Raw genomic sequence first — 15995 nt, forward strand, 5'->3', positions numbered from 1 at the left:
ACCAATTTTTGCGAGGAAGTCCCCTTGCACCAAACGTCACATGATGATAGAAATTGCTGTAGCCCCCAGGACTGGCACACTTAGCCCCAAGGTCTCTCCCCTGGTTGACCAGAAGTCTTGACCTCTCTGCAGAGGTCCTAATGTAGCAAACTCCTACTATCTGTCTTAAATCTCTTCCTGCATATAGTTCTCTTCCTCAGAGAAATTTTGAGACCAGTTGGTATCATCCTTGTTACAATATCATTGGAATTCACAAGGATAGCACTGGGGATTTCTATACAACAATGCCACAGAACTAATTCATGTCCTCTATTTACCAGTCAAATATTTAGTGCCTCCTAAGTATCAGGAGATGTGGTCTTGAATTTTATCTTTGGCAGTAGGAGTAAGGAATGCTTCCTGGTGACCAGCCTAGACCACCAGGAAGATGTTCAAGGACTGGGTGAGCATGCAGATGTTTATAGCACAATGTAGTCTTGGTAATAACGATTTAACTGATTTTATTGATTACTGGGCAAAACTACACTTCAGGGTAGAAGGACAGAACATCATGGAGCAAAGAGTGGGATGAAATAAATGATGGAGAGCGTTTTCTGTTCACTCAGAAGGGGATCTAGAAAGCATATACCTTCCACCATTTCATTGTCTAAGCACCTCCCAGCTTCTTGCCAGAAGAGTTACTGTAACATCTCCTCCTACGCAGTGAATGGCATTGAAGAGGTTTCGTAATACCATGAATCTGCATTAAATGGGGCTCTATACAAAAATTCTGGGGTTCTATAGTCAGGTGATGGGTTTAAATCTCAGTGAGCCAGATACTTACCACTTAATTCTAAGTGAGTCCTTGTCCTCTCTAAGCTTGGATTTCTCAGTTTATGAAGAGATCATGATATCTCCCTACAAAATTGGTGTGAAAATTAGAGATGTAGGTGTATAACATAGACTAGAGTATAGCAGACACTCCATAAAAGGCAATCACAAGTTTTACTACTGCAGATTCTTTCTTGTCAACAGTACAAACAACTTTTCATAAAAATCTCACTTATAACCCTAAGTATAACCTCAATAATATCAACTGTACACTTATGTATGATTACTTCTATTTCCACGTAATGTTAGTATATCTTTTTAAACTGTGTTTTGGGAAAATCCAAAATGGTATGCTTTTTGGTATAAAACTCCTGGCCAAAAATGTTATTACATCTTCTTTCCTAAAAAAATAATAATAACTAAAACTTCCTTTATATCAGTGACAGAAAATACTAGTCTTCATTTAGCTTTAAAGAAATGTTGAATGTTTTCCATGGAGAATGAGAAGGGGGTAAGAGAAGACTTCAAAGTAATAAGTATATAATCCTAAGAAGTCGTTTATTTATTTGAGAGATAATTTTCAAAATATGGATGAATGAAACAAGCCATGGAAATACTACTCCTAATAGTATTATTATAGATCATTATGAACTTGAAGAGAGGAGTCCCAAAATACCACAGGAAATGTATATAAAAGAAATGTTTATAGCACAGGGAAAACAATACTGTCCAAACAGAAGAGAAGCTTTACTCAGAACCTAAAGTACCTGGAAGTGTTTTTATTTTGACACCTCAAAAACTGATTGAGTCATGCTAAACTGTGCCTCAAAACCCAATTGTTCGAAGAGGAGAATGCAATTTAATAAACCGATCTGTTCCTAAAATTCAGGGATTTCACTGCATGGAGATCACCAAGTTACAGCAAAAAATCAGGTTAAAATCTCTTATTTGATTTTGCCATGTGACACTTCTTCTATTGTAGTTAATTCCTTAGATATCAAGTCACTATTGTAGAGGTGGCAATTTGAAGTATTTCTTTTAAGTTCATCTTAATCTACAACATGTCTTTTCTAACTTAGTCTGATCTGTCTAGAAGCCAAGGTATAAAGAATAGTGCTATTATACTGCGTGAGGCAATGAGCCCTACAGGACCAAACTTGAAGAGGAATCTAGGTCATTGTTCTGACAGATCTGAGCTTTAATATTTAAAGACACCTACATGTCTAGAACCATGCCAAGTAGTCATGTGATTTGAGGCTTTGCTTCTGAGATTTACAGTTGAGTAAAATGCAATATAATTGACCCCTTCCTTTAAAAAAGAGTCAACTATGCAAAGATTACTACAAGAGACTTAATGAAGTATAACACACAGCAAAATTACTGATTCTCAAATAATGTTCTCTGTAAGTTTTATTTTATTAACTCTGGATTTTTAAAAATCATGAAATGCATTTTTAAAAATGTTTATGGTTAATCTAATCTAATGCCTTCATAAGGTTTTCCCTCACCATTCTTATAAATTCTCATCTCTTTTACAAAGGTTTTTTTTTTTTCAACTATAGTTAGATTCTTGAATTCTTTCAAACATAGTGGGCCATTCACTCCAGCTTCTCTCCGCTGGGTCTGTTCTAATTAAAGGCAGTAAGAGAAATCCCTTGGCTTACTTTTTCTATTCAGTATATGTCTATTCAGCCAAGAAAAGTATACTTTGTTTAATAAAGAGATTACTAATCACCAAGCAAAAGGAAAGGGAAGATGGTATAGACAAAGCCATGGATAATCAAAAGTTTAGATTTGAAATTCACACAAAAAGCACATGTTTAGCAATCCTAAAATTCATATGGAACCACAAAAGGCCCCGAATAGCCAAAGGAATTTTGAAGAAGAAGACCAAAGCAGGAGGCATCACAATCCCAGACTTTAGCCTCTACTACAAAGCTGTCATCATCAAGACAGCATGGTATTGGCACAAAAACAGACACACAGACCAATGGAATAGAATAGAAACCCCAGAACTAGACCCACAAACGTATGGCCAACTCATCTTTGACAAAGCAGGAAAGAACATCCAATGGAAAAAAGATAGCCTCTTTAACAAATGGTGCTGGCAGAACTGGACAGCAACATGCAGAAGGTTGAAACTAGACCACTTTCTCACACCATTTACAAAAATAAACTCAAAGTGGATAAAGGACCTAAATGTGAGACAGGAAACCATCAGAACCTTAGAGGAGAAAGCAGGAAAAGACCTCTCTGACCTCAGCCGTAGCAATCTCTTACTCGACACATCCCCAAAGGCAAGGGAATTAAAAGCAAAAGTGAATTACTGGGACCTTATGAAGATAAAAAGCTTCTGCACAGCAAAGGAAACAACCAACAAAACTAAAAGGCAACCAACGGAATGGGAAAAGATATTTGCAAATGACATATCGGACAAAGGGCTAGTATCTAAAATCTATAAAGAGCTCACCAAACTCCACACCCGAAAAACAAATAACCCAGTGAAGAAATGGGCAGAAAACATGAATAGACACTTCTCTAAAGAAGACATCCAGATGGCCAACAGGCACATGAAAAGATGTTCAGCGTCGCTCCTTATCAGGGAAATACAAATCAAAACCACACTCAGGTATCACCTCACGCCAGTCAGAGTGGCCAAAATGAACAAATCAGGAGACTATAGATGCTGGAGAGGATGTGGAGAAACGGGAACCCTCTTGCACTGTTGGTGGGAATGCAAATTGGTGCAGCTGCTCTGGAAAGCAGTGTGGAGGTTCCTCAGAAAATTAAAAATAGACCTACCCTATGACCCAGCAATAGCACTGCTAGGAATTTATCCAAGGGATACAGGAGTACTGATGCATAGGGGCACTTGTACCCCAATGTTCATAGCAGCACTCTCAACAATAGCCAAATTATGGAAAGAGCCTAAATGTCCATCAACTGATGAATGGATAAAGAAATTGTGGTATATATACACAATGGAATACTATGTGGCAATGAGAAAAAATGAAATATGGCCTTTTGTAGCAACGTGGATGGAACTGGAGAGTGTGATGCTAAGTGAAATAAGCCATACAGAGAAAGACAGATACCATATGGTTTCACTCTTATGTGGATCCTGAGAAACTTAACAGGAACCCATGGGGGAGGGGAAGGAAAAAAAAAAAAAGAGGTTAGAGTGGGAGAGAGCCAAAGCATAAGAGACTGTTAAAAACTGAGAACAAACTGAGGGTTGATGGGGGGTGGGAGGGAGGGGCGGGTGGGTGATGGGTATTGAGGAGGACACCTTTTGGGATGAGCACTGGGTGTTGTATGGAAACCAATTTGTCAATAAATTTCATATAAAAAAAAAAAGCACATGTTTTTTTCCATGTGCAAGCTCCACCTTTCCCAGCTAGGTCTCTCTTGTGAAGTTATCATCTACTCAGGAACTGGAGGAGGGAAAGGCCAGAAGACAGGAGGGTACCGAAAGCAACTTGATCACCCAAAGACAATCAAAGTGGAAATATGCATCTCTAATAACATAGAATACAAGGAATCCCTGTTTTAAAAAAATAGCACATTACAGTTTACTTGTCAGTCAGTTGTTTGGAATCAGAATATATTTTCCATTAGACGTAATGTTACAAAGCAGGCATATCCCCAAAATCCATCTAATTTATTATGTTCAGTTTGAAATAAAGAGAAGAATACAGTGCCGTTCCAATTATTGTCATTACAAAATTTTAAGACATAAAAGTGTTTTTTAATTATTATTTTTCAGAGGTGCTGTGCTTGTGGAACGACACTGGGTTAGATAATTTTATCAGAGGCTTGCAGGAAGGGGACATCTGGGTAGTTTCAGACCATTGGACATTAATGGCCCCTTAGTTTTAGGTGTTATTGGCTCTCTTACATTTGTCGGTCACAATTGGGAAAACTCTTGAAATAACAAGTTAAATAATGCAAGGTAGAGGTTATGGGAAAAGGGGTTGTTTGATTATTTTTAAAAAACTGGGCAAGCTTTGAAAAAAAGAGGGAAGTAAGGAGTTGCTTACTGATGATGCAAATACAAGTAAAAGAGACTGAGGGTAGAATTCACCTATTGCCTATCAGTGAGAGGTTGAAGAAAGGCACCTGGCTATAGGCAAGGCAAGGCGTGTGAAAAGTTAGGAAAAGAGGTCAATTCCTTACCCTGGTTTCCAGGTGACACCACCATTCCTATTTAGTTACTAGGCAGAGTAAACAGAATGGTATTTAAGGAGTAACCTGAAAAAATCAGCGGTGTGGAAGGGGAAGCAGTGTCCTATAAAATATTCACAAATCAGACATTTGTAACACAGGAACTGAATTTTTTTTTCCTTTCGATAAGCTTGTATAGAACTTCATGAAACCAGCAGAGTGGAGAGGGCATGTATTTGCAGTCACACGAGCTTGGATTTGAATTGCAGCTCTGTTATGTCATCTTGAACGAATGGTCTAACCCCTGTGATCCTCAGTTGGGATATATTACAAATCAATATAGAATGTCACTGTGAGGGTTTTATGTTTGCTGGTGAACTAGACATTATGTTGCTGGTGAACTAGACATTCAATAACTGACATTTATCAGCTTTCTGAAATTTGCCAGTAATGCCTGACAGGTTATATGTTCAGTGATCTACCTGTGGTGTTTGAACCTGTACCAAATCCAGTATATTTTTATCCTGTAATATATTTAAATACATAGTAGATCAAGAACACAATAAATATAACTCACTCTATGTGGGATTGTTGGAGTTGCTATAGAAATTTGGCTGGGCTTCTGACTTTCAAAAGGAATCCTAATTAATAGAATCTTCTCAGAGAGTTATCTATTCCAAGTAAACGAATTATCTCTTTTATAGCTAAAGGTCAAATGCATTTGAACTTGTCATTGTGAGACTCATTTTCTCAAGTGAATGATAAATGAGCAAAAGGCTGTGGATTAGATAAATGGACTGGATGTCATTAAAGACCTAAAATGAGTCTGTATCTGTCCTTGACCTCCATGAGGATGCACAGTGTTAGATCCTGAGGTTATTTGCTCTTTTTATTGAATCAGTGATTTGGGTTCTTTAACAATACCTGTCGGTCCGTACGTCTAGAACCAGTGAAATACCAGGCTATTATAACCTTCCTAACTCTGCTGTACTTTGGCAAGTGTGGCAGAATAAATGAGAAACTTACACTTCCAAAGCACAATGATTTATTGAGAAGATCTGTACTACATAATAAACAGATGGGATGACGCCAGAAGCACATGGTATGGTGATTCCCCCAGAGACCTTCTTTCCTCTATAGATCACATCATTTACTACAAATGCTTAAAAGGCTTTGAAGACTTTGTCCAAGACATTTATTAATTAAATAAAGGCGTATTTATTAAAGTAAGTGTGCTGTCATTTTAATGCCCAAACCATGCCTCTCTATAAAAGCTAGCAGTTTTCACTTAATGCAAAGTGTGGTTATATTCGAGTAAATGCATTAACCCACTTACAGTGAAGCAAGACAGTGTCTCCAGATTTCTGTGGTCCTTGGAACTTGAGAGTATGGATATGTACTCAGTCATGAGGGTGCAGGTTCTGGTAAACCTAAGAATAAAAATCTGCCCTGCAATGTGTGACTTTTGCCTACTCGACAGAGTATCCTTACTTTGTTTATCACCAGAACAATCCATGCTACACTTCTCTTGTTATAAATGGAACTGAAATAAGATTTTTTGGTGGTTTGGGTATATATCATTTCATCCTCCATTGAAATCACACTTGTAGATTGTACGCACGTTCCACAAAAATGTCTTTTGAGTACCTATTATGTGCCAAAGCCTATACTGGGTTCTATGGCTTTAAAGATGAATGGGACACACTCCTACCTACAAGGAGTTCAGGGTAGAATAAAGAAAGGATATGCATAATGTGTATTATCTTGTAATACATCTCATGTGCTACAGGGATACTAGGACCCAAATGCCCTGAAAACATCAATGAGAGAGTGATTAATTATTCCTTGGGGTCCCAGAAAAGTTTTATTGAGGTGGCATTTAAAGTGGGCCTTAAAGGTGAGAAGTGGCTTGTAAGTCAGGTGAACAACAAACATTTGTCATCCTGGGGGAGGTTGCTAAATAAACAGAATGTGTGTCCGTGCAAGGCATTCTTGTCTTTTGTATCAGGTTGGCATTGTTCATTCATCAAAATCCATACAGAGCTAAAAGCCTGGGGAAGTGCCCTTTGGACATTTCATCCAGAGAGAATAAAGGCAGGAGTATTTCCTTGAGGTCACCCCTTTAGCAATGAAAATGCAAGTCCTATATGTTGGGTCTATTCTCTGCATCAGTCCAAGTACAGAGTAACTTGACCTTGTAGAGAAATGAAGGTGAGGAAATGGCTAGAATCCTTGATTTCTAAGGAAATACATTTAACCATCTCTCCGCCTGAAGAAAGTAAGCAAAGTATCCAGGTTATTGACGTTTCTTAAATTATACTTATCTCATTTAACACTAAAGGTGTTTAATTGAGTCAACCCTGACCTGAGCTTCAATATATTAAATGCAGCACTTTTACTGTTTTCAAACTGCCACTGTCAGTTGGTATATCTAATAAAAATTAAATGTTTTTGAATGAGAGAATAAAATTACACCCTAAGTGAAGTTAAAAAACCAAACTCCAGAGGTGCCTAGGTAGCTCAGTCAGTTAAGTGTCTGACTTTGGCTCAGGTCATGATCTCACGGTTCATGGGTTTAAGCCCTGCGTCGGGCTCTGTGCTGACAGCTCAGAGCCTGGAGCCACTTTCAGATTCTGTGTCTCCCTCTTTCTCTGCTCCTCCCCCACTTGCATGTGCTCTCTCTCTCTCTCTCAAAAATAAATAAACGTTAAAAAAAATTTTTTTAAAAGACCAAAATATAACTGGAGAAAGGATTTGCAATATGACTGGCAGAGTGGAGAACTGTGCTATACCCAGAGTTCTCACAGACAACGTTAAAAAATATATACAGACAAGTGAGAAGCAAAGATAATGAGCAAGAAATTCTAGAGAAAATAATCATACAAAAAATGCTCAATTTAACTCATAATGAAATATAAATTAGAATAATAGTCATACATTGGGTACCTACCATATATTACAAAGATTGGCAAGTACAAAATTTTAAACATGTAAAAAAAATTTTTTTTAATGTTTATTTTTTTTTTTTTTATTTTTTTTTCAACGTTTTTATTTATTTTTGGGACAGAGAGAGACAGAGCATGAATGGGGGAGGGGCAGAGAGAGAGGGAGACACAGAATCGGAAACAGGCTCCAGGCTCTGAGCCATCAGCCCAGAGCCTGACGCGGGGCTCGAACTCACGGACCGCGAGATCATGACCTGGCTGAAGTCGGACGCTTAACCAACTGCGCCACCCAGGCGCCCCTATTCTTGAGAGAGAGACACACAGAGCATGAGCAGGGGAAGGGCAGAGAGAGAGGGAGACACAGAATCTGAAGCAGGGTAGAGGATCCGAGATGTCAGCACAGAGCCCGACATGGGGCTCAAACTCACAGGCCGTGAGATCATGACCTGAGCCAAAGTCAGACACCCAACCTACTAAGCCACTCAGGGGCCCGAGGAAGTACAAAATTTTAATACTACCCAATATTGTCAAGAACATAGGGAAACAGTCTCTTTCATAAACTCAGGGGAGGATCCAGCATTTGTGCCTAAAGCTCATACAATTTGGGAGGCCTCTTTGAGAAAAATAACTATTTTACACTATTAAGTACAACCTTAAAATTTTACTTATAAAGAGAAAAATTCCAATGAACTATAACCTTTCAAAAGATGACAAACACCACAAACATTGCAAAATCTAGAAAAATAACAATGTTTGTATTAATTTACTGTTGGGGATATCTCTATAATACCTTTTTTTAAAAATGTTTATTCATTTTTGAGAGAGAAAGAGACAGAGCACAAGCAGGGGAGGGGGCAGAGAGAGAGGGAAACACAGAATCCAAAGCAGGCTCCAGGCTCTGAGCTGTCAGCACAGAGCCCCACGCGGGGCTCGAACCTGTAAACTGTCAAATCATGACTTGAGCTGAAGTCACACGTTTAACCAACTGAGCCACCCAGGCACCCCTCTATAGTACCTTTTTACCTAAATATTTTTTTATTGCATACTTTCTGATTATCATTTCATGTGACAATTTTATAACATTTTATACAAAGAAAATAGAAATATAAGTCACAGTTGATCAAAAATTTTTTTCATTTTTGATAGCTCAGAAAAGTTTCTTTCAGACTCACAACTTATTGGCAATATCCTTTAAATCTCCAGGAGACCTAAATTTGTAAATTTCAAAAACATCTAGAAAGTTTCTTTCACATAAGATCTGTAATATTTCAGGGAATTTCAAATGTTGTTACATAGTGACTAATCAATCTTAATGACTCTTTGAATTGACCGCAGTCCCTTGGTAGTTGATATCTTTGTCATGGTGGTATGTGTTGTTATTTTCCGTGCCAGTATTTCCTGTCAAATCAACAAGAAACTGAATCATTTTCAATGTATTTATGATTCACTCTTCTTCATAAATTCAATCATCAAATAAGCCAATAGCCAATTCACTACTCCTACTTAAAATTCATTGTGGCCTTTTAATGAATTACTGCTTTTGGAGTGATTTGAATGTTTCCTTTTTTTATTTCCTAAACAATTCACTTTTTTACTTCAAAATAGCTTTTATTGGTTTTACCACTCATCTTTATTGCTTCGGTTTCATATTCCATTAATTTTTAATCTGAATTTAATTTTATTTCTTCAATAAATAACTTTAAAGATGGCCAAAAAAAACCCTTTTCCTATATGTCAATATCAGGAGTCTATAATTTATCATGTATTATATCGAAATCTTCTAAAAGGTCTTTACAAATTTCAGTTAAAATGGTGTATTCCCAACTCAATCTTCCCTAAGTCTGATCTCCAAAATACCCAAGAGTCAATCTAACTCCAACTAGCATGTGACAGGTATGACAGCAGGAAAGTCAAAGTAAAGAGACAGTAGTCATAATCAACTGTCGTTAAAATATCTTACTTTTGCTAATTTTATAAAACTATTAGAAACATCTACACATTTCAAGATCCCAGACCTTGGACGAAGGCCATGGAAGCGAGGCAATCTGAAGCTAAAGATTAATTAGCTTGCTGTAAATACTCCTTAGCACACCCTCATGGTGAAAGTACAAATTCTAATCATATATTTGTAGAACAATGTGTTACCAAAATTTAGAGTCACACATCCTTTGGTCCCACACTTCCATGTCTAATTACTCATTCTACACTCATTCTACATAGACTCTCACAAATGAACAAAACTTTATGCTTCAAAAATATTCCCTGAAGGATTGCTTGTAACAGAGGGAAAAACACACTCTAAGCATTAATACAGGATTAGTAAACTTAGTTATAGATGTCTATGCTATGATATGCTGTGTAGTTATTAAATGAATAATTAAGAATAAGTTACATATACACAAATATATATTATATATACATAGACACCCAAATTATATTTTAAATGGAAATAGTAAATTATAAAACAGTATATAGAGTTCAGGCACAACTGAGTTCCTATGTAATTATATTTATGTAGAAAATTTCTGGACTATTTATCTTCTAAGGATTGAACTGAGGGGACAGAGAACTTCTAATTATAAATCTTTGTATATTTTAATACTATTCCCTTCCTTTTTTAAACACATTTCATTTTTATAATAAAGAAATATTTACAACTGCTGCTCAAGATTCTCGTGCATCAATTACTACTTTTTCTCTTTAAACTCATCTTTTTTAAAAACCTAAAATAAAAGGGTATTTCTTCAAGAATCCCTGCTTGCAGATGACCTGAGTTTTAGCTATTCTTTTTTATTTTCGGTTTTGTTTCTGACTGCTCTGTATTAATCTCAATCTTGCGACCAGAACTTTAGGACAAATACAAACCCAGAATTTGTCAAGATTTCTTGAATGATGCCTTAGTGGAATAAAATATGGTTGACTGGGTGATCAGAATGATTTAAGGTATTTTGTTCTGAAATTATATTATATTGAGTAGACATCATGATCAAATAGAGGATATAAAGAAATTCTAGCCTTCAAGTGGTTACTAAGGGAGGACAAGAGACCAGAAAACTCACAGTCATCTCAGGAGAGAGTGATGGTTGTATTCTAGAACATTTGCGAGAGAGCCTTCCTTAAAAAGAAAAAGGTAACTCCTAAAGAAGGGTATAATATTTATAACATAATGTCAACTTTGCCTGGGGAGACAGGGGAACGTGCAGGCTTGTCTGTGAGCCGTCTTTAGCATACTTTACTAAATGACGCAAGGATATTAAGAAATCAGTGATTTATCACTATTTCCTTATGTCTCAATGTCTTCTCTTCTGCAAGTTTGGATTTGCCATAGAACTTTTTTTTTTTAATCTTAGCTAGTTACAACATAGGTCCAAGAATTCTAGCCTTTCGACAAACTATTTACTTAAAAAATCCAATACATAATAGGTCTGTAGCTTGAAAGAATAAAAGAGATGGAATGGCTTGTTTCAGAGAGGAACTGTTTGGGCATGAATGGCTCCCAGGGCAACAAGACTAGCTGTTGGTCACTTTGGTCCAGAAAACCTCTGGGGCTTTAGCTCAATCTACATGTCATTAGAGAGCACTGATTCCTAAACTCCACATGTGTAAGAACATTTTACAGAGCTTATTAGAAAGAACCACCACCAACAACACATGGTTCAGGAACACACTGCCTTAGAGCTTTAGGTGTACCCCATGGAAAGTCACCGTGTCTTGCTCCTGCTCCCCAATCTGTAAAAATAGGAATGAAAATGGATTGTCTGGTAACCTAAAGTGCTTAGGCTAGCTTAAATGATAGAAATTTAATGCCAGGACACAAATGGATAGAAAAGAAAGCAAAGCCTTGGGAGTTAGTTGCACAACCCAGCTGGGAGAAGTGGGAATTCATTCCTTGCTGGGAAAAAAAAAACACATCAGGGCTATAGGACTCAGCAATAGCTCTCTACTTCATGTCCCACAGCATAATTTCTGCCTTCCAGGGGCCATCTTTCAGAACCTCTCCATTTCTGCCCTCTGCCCTCTGTACTTTCTGTGTGCTTCCCACTGAATCAAACCAAGACAAGAGGGGGCAAATGGATAGGAAAGTCCCAATTCAGAATAGAGCATTCTTGCAGCAACTGGCAAGACTGTAGAGGTCAATGTTTGGGTCAGAGAGTTGGTCTGGCCAGCGGGGCAAGAGTGACATTGTCATAAGGTACAAAGTATGGCACCAATGCATTGAAGACCCTTGAGAATGAGGTTTGGAAAAGACAAGTATCTGTCAAAAGAGGGCAATGTACTTGCCTGGAAAGCTCTGGGCAGACCACTCATTCACTTGGCCATTTAATCATTTCATTGAATGTTTACTAAGTGTTAAACACAATGCTACCTACTAGAAATAAACACACATCAACACACAGTTCTCTGACCTCCAGGAGCTTAGAGTCTAATGATGGTGATAAACAGGTAAATAAATATCATCCAGTGTGACAACTGCTATAGAGAAATGTATTGGGTGTGTAGGAACCCAGAGAAGCAAGGAATCTAGGAGACTTTCTGTAGGATGTGAACTTTGAGCTACATTCCAATAATTAATGTTTTTTAATGTTTATTTATTTTTGAGAGGGAGGAAAGAGACAGAGCATGAGCAGGGGAGGGACAGAGAGAGAGGGAGACACAGAACCTATAGCAAGCTCCAGGCTCTGAACCATCAACACAGAGCCCGATGCGGGGCTCAAACCTGCAGACTGCGAGATCATGACCTGAGCTGAAGTCAGACACTTAACCAAATGAGCCACCCAGGCGTCCCTACATTCCAATAATTAGACAGAGTGAAGTGGGAAGGGAACCCACATAGATATACTACTGGATGTGAAGACACAAATGGATTTACCACTGTGTTGGCTGAACTCCAGCAATTTTGCTCACCTCAACCTCACCTCTCTTTATTATGCTCCGTGTCTAGACTCCTTTTCAATCATTTCAGAACTGTAAGGAAAATAAAAATACAAATTACCTTGAAAAATAAGGAATTATTACCATCCAAAGGACTGCAAAAAAAAATGTGGTTTCTGGAGGGCAGCTTTGGGGAGAAACGTACCTGGCTGAATGTATTCAACTATGCAGTGATATCCCAGGCATAGATTAGCCACTCTAAATAGAAATTTTGTTCCTATCAAGTCCATTTATTTCTAACTTATGGACTGACTATGGAGGATCTTTGAAAGACCTTGTGCAACCCAGTGCCATCTGGAAACTTCCAGCGTTTATCAACATTTTAATAGGCCAGTTAAACATTCTTGACCTGGCTAAGTTACAATGCAAAATGTCTCAGGATTTATTTTCCCAAGAAAAAAATATATAGATGTTTTTCTTCATCTCAGAATACGTAACAGTAAACTTTACATTCTGAAGTATTTTTAAGGCTATTGATTTGCTTCTGACTAGACTTACAGGAGAGTAATCAAATGAAAATGTGTCTCATTAATTATGAATATATCTTTTTATCAATAATTTTATTACATCTTAACAACTACATAAAAGAACTACTTTTCAAAATATAAAAAAATTCTACATCTTAACTCAGTTTAAGTTTGTTCATTATGTTTTGTTTAGGATGTTTCTTACTATTTTTATACTAATCCTCAGGTTAGAAAGCATTTTCACAAGCTGGTAGGGTGAGGTATTATTCCTTTCTTTATAAATGAGGCAAGTAAGTTTTGGGGGGTTTTTAGTTGTTTTTTTTTTTCCTTCTAAAACTGGTTGGGGAGGGATAGTGTGGATTGGCCTGATTTCAAATATGCTACAACACATCCATGGGGGCTCCCCAAAGGGGAAATCACCTCCTGCGTGGTTAGATGGGAGCCCCTCTGAGTGGTTCCTGACCTCAGGGAAGTACACACTCTTGGGGGGTTTTGTGCCCTTAGTGTGGTGTTTTGGGCTGAGCTGCTGCAGGGCTCCCACCAAGTGGCCCGCTAATACTGCACAGGATCAGCTAAGTCAGGTCAGCGTGCTGTATCAGAACATCTAGCTGGGCCAGGGGGGCCAGGTTTTCCAAGATGTGCAGTGAGGACCGGGGACCACTGCTCGGTCAAGGATGCCATTGAAAACTAGCTGTGACTGTGGGACTTAAAATGCACAGGCAGGCTTGAGAGAGGTGTTTATGTACACGTGCACACATAGCCACACATATACATACACACATAGGCTTATGAGGTAGGTAAGTTTTAAAAGGTTTAGTGACTTGCCTTATACTGTGCAGCTAGTAAAAGTTGAACTGGGGATGCCTGGGTGGCTCAGTTGGTTAGGCGCCCAACTCTTGACTTCGGCTCAGGTCGTGATCTCACAGTTTGTGAGAAAGTGCAGTCCGAAAGTGCAGAGCCTGCTTGGAATTCTCTGTCCCCTCTCTCTCTGCCCATACGCTGCTCACACACACTCTCTCTCTCTCTCTTAAAATAAATAAACTTAAAAAAAAAAAGCTGAACTGGTCTGCTCCTTCAGTATCTCCCCAAATGTCCACAGGATGCAAAAAAAAGGGGGTGGGTTCTGTGGTCAAAGTAGTTTGGGAAATGTTGGAATTAAACAAAGCCAGATAGTTTGGTTTTTTTTTTTTCTTTTTACACTGCAGACATTTTGGAGAATGGATATGTGCTAATGTGCTTTGTAAATCTCCAAGGAGAGAGAGGCTGCAGCATTTTCAAACATGCTTGAGCGTGAAATCTTTGATACCCAGAAGTATCTTATGCGATTAATCATCATGGAACATAATCTGGTAATGCTACCCTACCTGAGGCTCCTTATCTTATAGTAATTCAAGAAAATAACTGAAAACCCTCCGTTAAGAAATGAGTTTATGAGGGCTACAGTGAGAAACAAGGAGAGGAAGAAAGCAAGCAAGCCTAACTAATGCCATAGAAGTTGAAGCTCAGACAGTAACTTCAGGAGAGTTGCATAAACCAAGAACAAAAAGACTCTTTATCTCAAGCCAAATTTCTCTCTCAGTAAAGGACTGTCACAGGAACTAAGTGCAAACCATACATCCATCCTCTTGATTTTTCTGAGTTCTCATTTGGTTTAAACAAGATCAGAGGCCAAAGGAGGCGTCTTTGAAGCAACCAACACCCAGAGAAATCTCCTAAAATGTTACACATGGAAAACTTAACATGGCCAGTTTAACAGTAAGCCTGACTACCTGAAAAAAATGATACAATAGTATCTGAATTTGAGCATCTCAAGATGTAACAAATAAAGAATAATTACACTAGTGGACTAATCTTGAGTAAGCACAGAGAAATTAGGGGAAACTAAGAAAGTATTTCTATAAAGTAGAAATTTATTATGCTGCATTATGAACATTAACAGCAAAAAAGGTTGAATAGAGTGGGTGTCTCTGAGAATTCCTGCTGTGAGAGACTGCAAAAGAGTTTGCTGGGGAAATGCTTGCTACCGAACAATGCCATTGGTGGTGACTCATCCAAAATTCAGACACAGGCCTAATGAGGCTCTGAGAGAATGCCTGGCAGACTCAGTCCTATTCAGTGAGGCAAATAGAGGGTAAAAAACAAAAGTTCTCAACTGATACAGTTTTCCATGACGCCGTGTGGTTCCTGCAAGTCGAGATATGGCATATCTTGGTCAAATGATTAGTTGACTGCCATCTACCACTTTGGTCATCAGAAGACAGAAGAACACCACAAAGTGAGGAGGGGTTTTTGTAATTTTTTTTTTACTATTAAAATCCTTCATTTAGATACTTCTGAAACCATCCTTTTGTCAAAACTGCTCCTCCGGTTCAGAGCATGATCAAGCAGGTAATCACCCACCTTAATGGGGTATTTCTGCCGATCACTCGAAAGGTCTATGCAATCTCCTCTGGAGATGCAACCTCCTTGGAGTTTCTCAAGCTTGGTGGCTCATCAGATCCACTGGGGAGATTTTTTAAATTACCCATGCCTTGCCCCCATCCTGGACCAGTTAGATAGACTCTCTGGGGATAGAATCTGTATCTGTTAGAAGTTCTTTAGGTGATTCTAAGTAAAAGTCAAGATTCTCCAAAAGCTGCTGTTCATTCATGACTGGTGACTAAGTAGGTTGCCTAGT

The 15995-nt window shown here is 38.2% G+C and overlaps 1 protein-coding gene across 2 annotated transcripts in view; it reads left to right on the forward strand.

The window, feature by feature from the left end:
- PALLD (palladin, cytoskeletal associated protein) overlaps positions 1 to 15995 on the forward strand; it is a 397361-nt gene that overhangs the window by 80442 nt on the left and 300924 nt on the right. The gene's annotated exons all lie outside the window — the stretch shown is intronic.

The sequence above is a fragment of the Lynx rufus genome, unplaced genomic scaffold (genome assembly GCF_022079265.1).
Source record: "Lynx rufus isolate CCGP_SWC_20201006 ecotype Redwood Valley unplaced genomic scaffold, mLynRuf1.p SCAF_3, whole genome shotgun sequence".
In the NCBI taxonomy this organism is placed as follows: domain Eukaryota; kingdom Metazoa; phylum Chordata; class Mammalia; order Carnivora; family Felidae; genus Lynx; species Lynx rufus.